Here is a 10905-nt window from a genome sequence, read left to right as displayed (position 1 = left end):
CCAAAAGCTCCTAAATCAGTCAGTTCTGGTGCTCCCAACAACCAATATCGGCAAATTGCTTGTCAAGAATACTACACTGAAACATAAGTCCCAAGAACTCCATCCTACGTCCCAAAATTCTATGCTCCGAATTTTAGCTATACCAATTCCTTGTCTTCCCTCAGAATCTGCAATTACAGTTTCAAATGTTCTGCATGTTCCGATTCATCCCGAGAATAGATTAAAAATACATCTATGAACACCACCACAACTTGTCTAATACAAGCCGAAAAATCGGTTCATCAAGTCCATAAAAATAGCCTGGAGCATTAGTCAAACCCAAAAGGGCCATACCAGATATGTCCATACCGTTGAGCGGTTTTCGGCACATCGGATCTAACTTCAACTGATAACAGACCTCAGATGATTTGGAGAACATGTTGCCCTTTATGATCAAACAATCATCATCTCGGCAAAGGTACTTGTCTTTATGGTCACCTTATTGAGCTGACGATAGTCAATACAAGTCTCATAGAGCCGTCCTTCTTTCACAAATACACAGGAGTACCCAAGGAGAAAACTCGGTCTCACAAATCCTTTATCTGTCAACTCTTGTAACTGGCTTTTAATTCCTTCAACTCAGTCGGAGCCATTCGATACGGTGCGATAGAAATCGGTGCAGTACCAGGTAACAGATCAATAGAAACTCAACTTCTCTAATCGGAGGTAACCCAGGCAATTCCTCTGGAAATACATCTGGAATTCACAGACTACCGGCACTGATTCAAGCTTCGACCCAGTTATATCAGTATTCACATAGCAGATCAATCCCTTCTCATATTTCTGACAACATGCAATACCATAGCAATACGTCTGAATGAGAATAAAACTAATCAAATTGTCACAATCACCTGATCATAATAAACAATCATCAAAATAAAGAACTCATCAAATGGTAAAACATCAAATAGCCAGGAAACAGTGACCTGAACACAGGCAATCTTGCAAATCTTATCAACTAAGACATACTTGCCTAATGGATTGATACTTTAACTACATATTCAGTGTTTTCAACAGGCAATTTCTTACTAAATACCAATTTCATGCATACATATGAATGACTAGAGCCGGGATCAATCAAAGCAATAACATCTATATCATGAAGAGAAAATGTACCAGTAATCACATCGGGAGATGAGGCATCCTCTCGAGCACGTATGGCATAAGTCCTGGCAGGCGCTCTAATTTCTGATCCTCCAGCTGCATCTTTCATCACACTTTTACCACTGACTTTGCTTCCCACATTTCTCGGCAGTCTCCCTCTACTAACAATATCACCCGATCCAGCTCTTGGCAAATTTTCTTCCTCTCTTCTCTCAGGGCAATCTCTTACATAATGCTCTTGGGAACCACACCTGAAACAAGCTCATTTAAATCCCCAACACTCACCAATATGTCGCCTGCCACACTGTTGACATTCAGGCCGGGTGTTTCCTACATTGCCCACACTTGCTACAGAGGTAGCTCGAGTTGTAGCTCCAGAATACGACCTCCCTCGGTCTCTGCGTGAATACCCAACTGAACCAGTTGGTCGTGGATCCATCCCTTTAAACTTCTTCGAATGAGATTGAAATGTTCTGCCCATTGTCCTCTTCCTTACATCTCAAGATTCCATCTCTGCCCTTCTCTTTTCTCTACTCAGTTCTTCAGCTTTACAGGCCCGATCAACTAACACCACAAATTCTTTTAACTCTAAAATCCCAACATGCAATCTGATGTCTTCATTTAGCCCCTCTTCAAATCTTTTACACATAATAGCCTCCGTAGGCACACATTCCTGGGCATATTTACTAAGCCGAACAAACTCCCGTTCATATTCTGCTACGGACATTCGGCCCTGTTTCAACCTGAGAAACTCTTTGCGTTTTTGATCAATAAATCATTGGCTTACATATTTCTTTCTAAATTCTTCCTGAAAGAAGTCCCAAGTAACTCTTTCTTTTGGAACCACCGATATCAATGTTTTCCACCAACGATATGCCGAATCCTTCAATAAAGACACATCACATTTCAAACATTCTTCAGGGGTGCAAGATAATTCATCAAATACCCGAATAGTATTTTCAAGCCAAAACTCAGCTTTTTCCGGATCATCATCAACATTGGCCCTAAAATCTTCAGCCCCATGCTTTCGAATTCTATCAACAAGTGGCTTACTTGATCTCACCAATTCGGCACTCCGTGGAGCTACGGGACCGGTTGAGGAATAGGAGGGGTGGAGGAGGAGAACATTCGGATTACACGGACATATTTATATACCAATCACTCATCATTCGAGAAGGCTTCCGAGCCTCATCCTGTCCATGTGTCTCATGTCTACTCTCTTCCTGCGCGTCCTTTCGAGAGCCGGTGCGTTACTTTCAACATCATCTGCCACACTTCGATCAGGATCCATTTACTATATAAAAAAATTTAAATGTCAGAAATCATCACACTATCACAATAATTTTATGGCATGTATAGACTGACTTCCACACGTATTTTATTGGTCGAGAACCGACTAAACCGTAGCTCTGATACACTAAAAGTAACACCCCTTACCGTATTCCTTACCGGAACAGAGTATGAGGTATTACTAAATTTTTAAAAATTTTCGACAGCATTCCTACTTATTTTTGCTTAAACCTCCTGCAAATTTAGAACACATTCCAATATACCAACCAATTTCATTTGTATAAACACACATATAGTTTAACTATTAATAAACACTACATTTAAAAGGGAACCATAACATATATTTACATGATGATCCCACATTACATAAAGTGTCTATACATGCCATAAAATTTCGGAACACTAGTAGTAAAATACCCCAAATGTGAAGGATAGTGTAGATGATTGTCTGACTTCGTTCCAATTTCCGAGTTGTTGGAAGTCACTATAACCAAGAGAAAAATAAAATCGAGTAAGCATATAGCTTAGTAAGTAAACACATGATAAATAAGTAATTACTCCCATAACTACACCAAAATAAAACTTATTCATGAATAACTTTATTGTTTAGGCAATTTCCAGCAAGCTGTTTTTCTGCGTCATAGTCGCTAATTTATTTTTATCTGGAGCTACAGGGTTCCAAATTGAGTTCCGTAAATTTTCCCTGAAACTAGACTCATATACCATTTCACCATAAAAATTTAAGAATTTTTAACCCAGCCAATTAGTACATTTTATTCATTAAACCTTCCCCTGTTTCACTGCCCAACGGTTCTGACCCTTCCTCACTAAAATTTACTTAACTCTCTGTAAAAAATTTGAAAAATGGGTTTTCTTGTTTCTAATAAAAATAGACTCAATAAGGATTCCAGGGATATAAATTTCATGCCATAATTATTTTTTTACAATTTTTGGTAATTTTCCAAAGTTAGAACAGGGGATCTCGAAATCAATCCAGCCCTGTTTTAGTAAAATTCAGATATCTCCAAAAATACAACTCTTTTGCTTATTCTATTTCTTTCATATGAAAACAGACACATCCAGCTTCAATTTCATATATTATTCAGCTTCCCATTCATTTTCCACCATTTATGGTGATTTTTCAAAGTTACCCAACTGCTGTTGTTCAACACAGTTTATAATTAAATCGTTCCTTTTTCGTTTTCGATATTTTCTCCCATCTCATACATGGATCGATTTAGTGTCCAACTCAATATTTACCCCATAAAATTTTCCACCATATGGCAATATTCACCTTCCACACTTTTTCGTTGAACACTCGGAATGTTAACCGTTATTGGTGGATCTCGCACTTAGCACCACCACTGAATCGGGGAATCATCACTTAGCAACCCCTCGGGGGAATCAGCACATAGCAACCCCCTTTTCATTTCAAATATACAATGGATATCGCACTTAGCAACCCCTCGGGGGAATCAGCACATAGCAACCCCCTTTCACATTTCAAAGATATGGTGGATATCGCACTTAGCACCACCAATGAACCGGGGAATCAGCACTTAGCAACCCCTCGGGGGAATCAGCACATAGCAACCCCCTTTCACATTTCAAAGATATGGTGGATCACGCACATAGCACCACCCATAAATCGGGGAATCAGCACACAGCAACCCCTTTTATATACAACATACTACGGCTTATTCCGAGTGTTCAACCCATAACCCATATATTGCAACCCTTTATCACCTTTCCCGATTTAACAACATTTTTAGGATATTGCCAAACATTTATTTTAATTCCAAATAAATCTCAACATATATCAAATAATATCAAAATAATACATTAAGTCACGTGTTTACTTACCTCGGTGCAAAATATCGTAATTTTGCACTTTACTCCACTATCTTTTCTTTTCCTCGTTTGATATACTCTTCACGTCTTTCTTGATCTATAATAGCAAATTTAACTCGTTTAAAGTCCACATTTATTAAAATAATCCACCACCCAACTTTTTGAAAATTACAATTTTGCCCCAAACTTTTGCATAATTACACTTTTGTCCCCAAGCTCGGAAATTAAACTTCATCACTTATTCTTAAGTTTTATAACATGCTGAACATTTTTCCCTTCTATGGAAACATCAAATTCCCACTCCAACACATACTTTTGAATATTAATTATTTTTACCGATTATGTCTATTTACCCGTTTTCGCTTAAAATTGCTTAGCAAAAGTTGTTTAACATAATCTCTAGCTTCATATTCCCCATAAAACAACAAAATAAACACATTTCACCTATGGATATTTTTCCAAATATGAACCCTAACATAAATTAATGGTAGAATAAGCTAAACCAAGTTACCGGGACTCCAAAAATACGAAGAACATTAAAAACGGGGCTTAGAATCACTTACTATGGAGCTTGAAAGCTTAAAAACCCTAAATATGGCTTCCCCCTTGCTGATTTCGTTCACCATGAAGAAGATGGGCATATTTTGCCATCTTTTTCCCATTTAATTCTATTTAATAACCAAATGACTAAAATGCCCCCATTTAAAAAAATCTATTTCACCCATTTCTTATGTCTATTTTTGTCCATCAACTAACTAATGGTCTAATTACCACATAAAGACCTCCAATTTAAAATTTCATAACAATTAGACACCTCTAAGATGTAGAACTCAACTTTTGCACTATTTACAATTTAGTCCTTTTGACTAAATTGAGTGCCCAAACGTCGAAATTTTCGAACGAAATTTTTACGAAAATTTTCCGTGAAATTGTAGATCATAAAAATATAATAATAACCATATTTTCCCTCGTCGATTTGTGGTCCCGAAACCACTATTCCGACTAGGCCCAGAATCGGGCTGTTACAACTCTCCCCCCTTAGGGATTTTCGTCCCCGAAAATCTTACCGGAAAAGAGGTTTGGGTACTGTTTCCTCATAATTTCCTCCGGTTCCCACGTAGCCTCTTCCATTCCATGTTTTTGCCACAACACTTTCACTAAGGCTACACTTTTATTTCTTAACTGTTTGACCTCCCGAGCCAAAATCTTTATGGGTTCTTCTTCATAAGTCATATCTGGTCGAACCTCAATCTCTGTAGGAGAAACTATATGTGAAGGATCCGAACGATAACGTCGCAACATCGACACATGAAATACATTATGTATCTTTTCCAACTCTGGCGGTAAAGCTAACCGATATGCTACAGGGCCAACTCTCTCGGTAACTTCATATGGTCCAATAAAACGTGGACTTAGTTTGCCTTTACGACCAAATCTCAGAATCTTCTTCCATGGGGATACTTTCAAGAACACTTTATCACCCACTTGAAACTCAATTTCTTTTCTCTTTAAATCCGCATACGACTTTTGCCGATCTAAGGCAGCTTTTAGGCAATCACGGATTATTTTCACCTTTTCTCCAGTTTCTTTCACCAGGTCGACTCCATGAATCCGATTCTCACCGAGTTCAGTCCAATATAAAGGGGTTCTACATTTACGCCCATATAATGCTTCATACGGTGCCATTTGTATACTTGACTGATAACTATTATTATAAGCAAATTCAACCAGTGGTAGATATTTCTCCCAACTGTCCTTCATTTCTAAAATACAACACCGGAGCATGTCTTCAAGAACTTGAATCACCCTTTCTGATTGTCCGTCAGTTTGCGGATGAAATGCAGTACTGAAATTCAATTTCGTACCCAAAGCTTCCTGTAACTTTATCCAAAACCTCGAAGTAAATCTCGGATCTCTATCCGATATAATAGATTTAGGCACCCCATGTAGTCTCACTATTTCAGCAACATATAATTCAGCCAACCTGTCAAGTGAATAATCAATGCGTATCGGAATAAAATGGGCTGACTTTGTCAATCTATCCACAATTACCCAAATAGCATCTTTCTTCTTTGGAGTTAAAGGCAATCCTGTCACGAAATCCATCGTGATACTGTCCCACTTCCATTCTGGAATCGTTATCGGTTGAAGTAAACCCGATGGCACTTGATGCTCAGCCTTCACTTGTTGACAGATTAAACATTTTGTTACAAATTCCGAGATATCCTTTTTCATGCCCGGCCACCAATACAACTTCCTCAAATCATTGTACATTTTCACACTACCCGGATGGACTGATAAATCACCACTGTGTGCCTCACCTAAAATAGTCCGAATTAGCTCATCATTTTTCGGTACACATATTCTGTCCCTGAACATCAGGCAATCATCTGAACCAATTTGAAAATCTGAGTCAACACCTGCTTCACACTGAGCTCTCTTGGCTTGTAATTTACTGTCATTCTTTTGAGATTCCCGAATTTGCTGAAGAAATAACGGTCTAGCTCTCAATTCAACCAACATTGAGCCATCATCAGATAAAGTTAACATCGTACCCATAGCTCTCAAAGCAAATAAAGATTTTCTGCTCAAGGCATCAGCAACCACATTAGCTTTCCCGGGGTGATAATCAATCACTAGCTCATAGTCTTTGATTAGCTCGAGCCATCTTCGTTGCCGCAAATTCAAGTCTTTTTGACTCATCAAATATTTCAAACTCTTATGATCAGTGAAGATTCGGCACTTTTCACCATACAAATAATGACGCCAAATTTTTAAAGCAAAAACAATGGCAGCCAATTCTAAATCATGCGTCGGATAATTCTTCTCATGCGGTTTCAACTGTCTCGAAGCATAAGCTATTACTTTGCCCTCTTGCATTAACACACACCCAAGGCCATTCAACGATGCATCACTGTAAATTACAAACTCCTTCCCGGACTCAGGTTGCACCAACACTGGCGCCTCAGTCAATAATGCCTTCAACTTTTCAAAACTCTGTTGACATTTATCGGTCCATTCAAACTTGACATTCTTCTGCAGTAACTTAGTCATAGGAGAAGCAATCATCGAGAATCCCTTGACAAACCGTCTGTAATACCCAGCTAAGCCCAGGAAGCTTCTAACTTCAGTCACATTCTTTGGTGGCTCCCAATCAACAATTGCTGAAATTTTGCTTGGATCAACCCGAATACCTTCACTTGAAACTATATGTCCCAAGAATCCAACCTCACGAAGCCAAAACTCACTTTTGCTGAATTTAGCATACAATTTCTTTTCTCTCAGAATCTGCAACACAGTTCTCAAATGTTCTGCATGTTCCGATTCATCCCGAGAATAGATTAAAATATCATCTATGAACACCACCACGAACTTGTCTAAGTACAGCCGAAAAATTCGGTTCATCAAGTCCATAAAAATAGCTGGAGCATTAGTCAACCCAAAAGGCATTACCAGAAATTCATAGTGTCCATACCTCGTTCTGAAGGCGGTTTTCGGCACATCAGACTCTTTAACTCTCAACTGATAGTAACCAGACCTCAGATCGATCTTGGAGAACACTGTTGCCCCTTTTAATTGATCAAACAAATCATCAATTCTCGGCAAAGGATACTTGTTCTTTATGGTCACCTTATTGAGCTGACGATAGTCAATACAAAGTCTCATAGAGCCGTCCTTCTTTTTCACAAATAACACAGGAGCACCCCAAGGAGAAAAACTCGGTCTCACAAATCCTTTATCTGTCAACTCTTGTAACTGAGCTTTTAATTCCTTCAACTCAGTCGGAGCCATTCGATACGGTGCAATAGAAATCGGTGCAGTACCAGGTAACAGATCAATAGAAAACTCAACTTCTCTAATCGGAGGTAACCCAGGCAATTCCTCTGGAAATACATCTGGAAATTCACAGACTACCGGCACTGATTCAAGCTTCGACCCAGTTATATCAGTATTCAACACATAAGCAAGATAAACTTCACATCCCTTTCTCAAGTATTTCTGAGCAGACATGTGCGAAATCACCATAAGCAACTTATTCGGCTCCTCTGTTTCAATCCGGAGAATTTCACCATTTTCACACTTTAATTCAAGAATTTTCTGTCTACAATTCACCTTGGCATCATGCAATATCAACCAATCCATCCCCAAAATAACATCGAACTCATCAAATGGTAACAACATCAAATTAGCCAGGAAACAGTGACCTTGAATCATCAGGGGGCAATTCTTGCAAATCTTATCAACTAAGACATACTTGCCTAATGGATTTGATACTTTAACTACATATTCAGTGTTTTCAACAGGCAATTTCTTACTAGATACCAATTTCATGCATACATATGAATGAGTAGAGCCGGGATCAATCAAAGCAATAACATCTATATCATGAAGAGAAAATGTACCAGTAATCACATCGGGAGATGAGGCATCCTCTCGAGCACGTATGGCATAAGTCCTGGCAGGCGCTCTAATTTCTGATCCTCCAGCTGCATCTTTCATCACACTTTTACCACTGACTTTGCTTCCCACATTTCTCGGCGGTCTCCCTCTACTAACAATATCACCCGATCCAGCTCTTGGCAAATTTTCTTCCTCTCTTCTCTCAGGGCAATCTCTTACATAATGCTCTTGGGAACCACACCTGAAACAAGCTCGTTTAAATCCCCAACACTCACCAATATGTCGCCTGCCACACTGTTGACATTCAGGCCGGGTGTTTCCTACATTGCCCACACTTGCTACAGAGGTAGCTCGAGTTGTAGCTCCAGAATACGACCTCCCTCGGTCTCTGCGTGAATACCCAACTGAACCAGTTGGTCGTGGATCCATCCCTTTAAACTTCTTCGAATGAGATTGAAATGTTCTGCCCATTGTCCTCTTCCTTACATCTCGAGATTCCATCTCTGCCCTTCTCTTTTCTCTACTCAGTTCTTCAGCTTTACAGGCCCGATCAACTAACACCACAAATTCTTTTAACTCTAAAATCCCAACATGCAATCTGATGTCTTCATTTAGCCCCTCTTCAAATCTTTTACACATAATAGCCTCCGTAGGCACACATTCCTGGGCATATTTACTAAGCCGAACAAACTCTCGTTCATATTCTGCTACGGACATTCGGCCCTGTTTCAACCCGAGAAACTCTTTGCGTTTTTGATCAATAAATCGTTGGCTTACATATTTCTTTCTAAATTCTTCCTGAAAGAAGTCCCAAGTAACTCTTTCTTTTGGAACCACCGATATCAATGTTTTCCACCAACGATATGCCGAATCCTTCAATAAAGACACAGCACATTTCAAACATTCTTCAGGGGTGCAAGATAATTCATCAAATACCCGAATAGTATTTTCAAGCCAAAACTCGGCTTTTTTCGGATCATCATCAACATTGGCCCTAAAATCTTCAGCCCCATGCTTTCGAATTCTATCAACAGGTGGCTTACTTGATCTCACCAATTCGGCACTCCGTGGAGCTATGGGGACCGGTTGAGGAATAGGAGGGGGTGGAGGAGGAGGAACATTCGGATTTACACGGACATATTTTATATACCAATCACTCATCATTCGGAGGAAGGCTTCCCGAGCCTCATCCTGTCCATGTGTCTCATGTCTACTCTCTTCCTGCGCGGTCCCTTGCGCGAGAGCCGGTGCGTTACTTTCAACATCATCTGCCACACTTCGATCAGGATCCATTTACTATATAAAACAAAATTTTAAATTGTCAGAAATCATCACACTATCACAATAATTTTATGGCATGTATAGACTGACTTCCACACGTATTTTATTGGTCCGAGAACTGACTAAACCGTAGCTCTGATACCACTAAAATGTAACACCCCTTACTCGTATTCCTTACTGGAACAGAGTATGAGGTATTACTAAATTTTTAAAAATTTTCGACAGCATTCTTACTTATTTTTGCTTAAACCTCCTGCAAATTTAGAACACATTCCAATATACCAACCAATTTCATTTGTATAAACACACATATAGTTTAACTATTAATAAACACTACATTTAAAAGGGAACCATAACATATATTTACATGATGATCCCACATTACATAAAGTGTCTATACATGCCATAAAATTTCGGAACACTAGTAGTAAAATACCCCAAATGTGAAGGATAGTGTAGATGATTGCCTGACTTCGTTCCAATTTCCGAGTTGTTGGAAGTCACTATAACCAAGAGAAAAATAAAATCGAGTAAGCATATAGCTTAGTAAGTAAACACATGATAAATAAGTAATTACTCCCATAACTACACCAAAATATAAACTTATTCATGAATAACTTTATTGTTTAGGCAATTTCCAGCAAGCTGTTTTTGTGCGTCATAGTCGCTAATTTATTTTTATCTGGAGCTACAGGGTTCCAAATTGAGTTCCGTAAATTTTCCCTGAAACTAGACTCATATACCATTTCACCATAAAAATTTAAGAATTTTTAACCCAGCCAATTAGTACATTTTATTCATTAAACCTTCCCCTGTTTCACTGCCCAACGGTTCTGACCCTTCCTCACTAAAATTTACTTAACTCTCTGTAAAAAATTTGAAAAATGGGTTTTCTTGTTTCTAATAAAAATAGACTCAATAAGGATTCCAGGGATATAA

This window comes from Gossypium hirsutum, chromosome A02 (assembly GCF_007990345.1).
Source record: "Gossypium hirsutum isolate 1008001.06 chromosome A02, Gossypium_hirsutum_v2.1, whole genome shotgun sequence".
NCBI classification, from domain to species: Eukaryota; Viridiplantae; Streptophyta; class Magnoliopsida; order Malvales; family Malvaceae; genus Gossypium; species Gossypium hirsutum.
Note: the sequence above shows the minus strand (reverse complement) of the source record.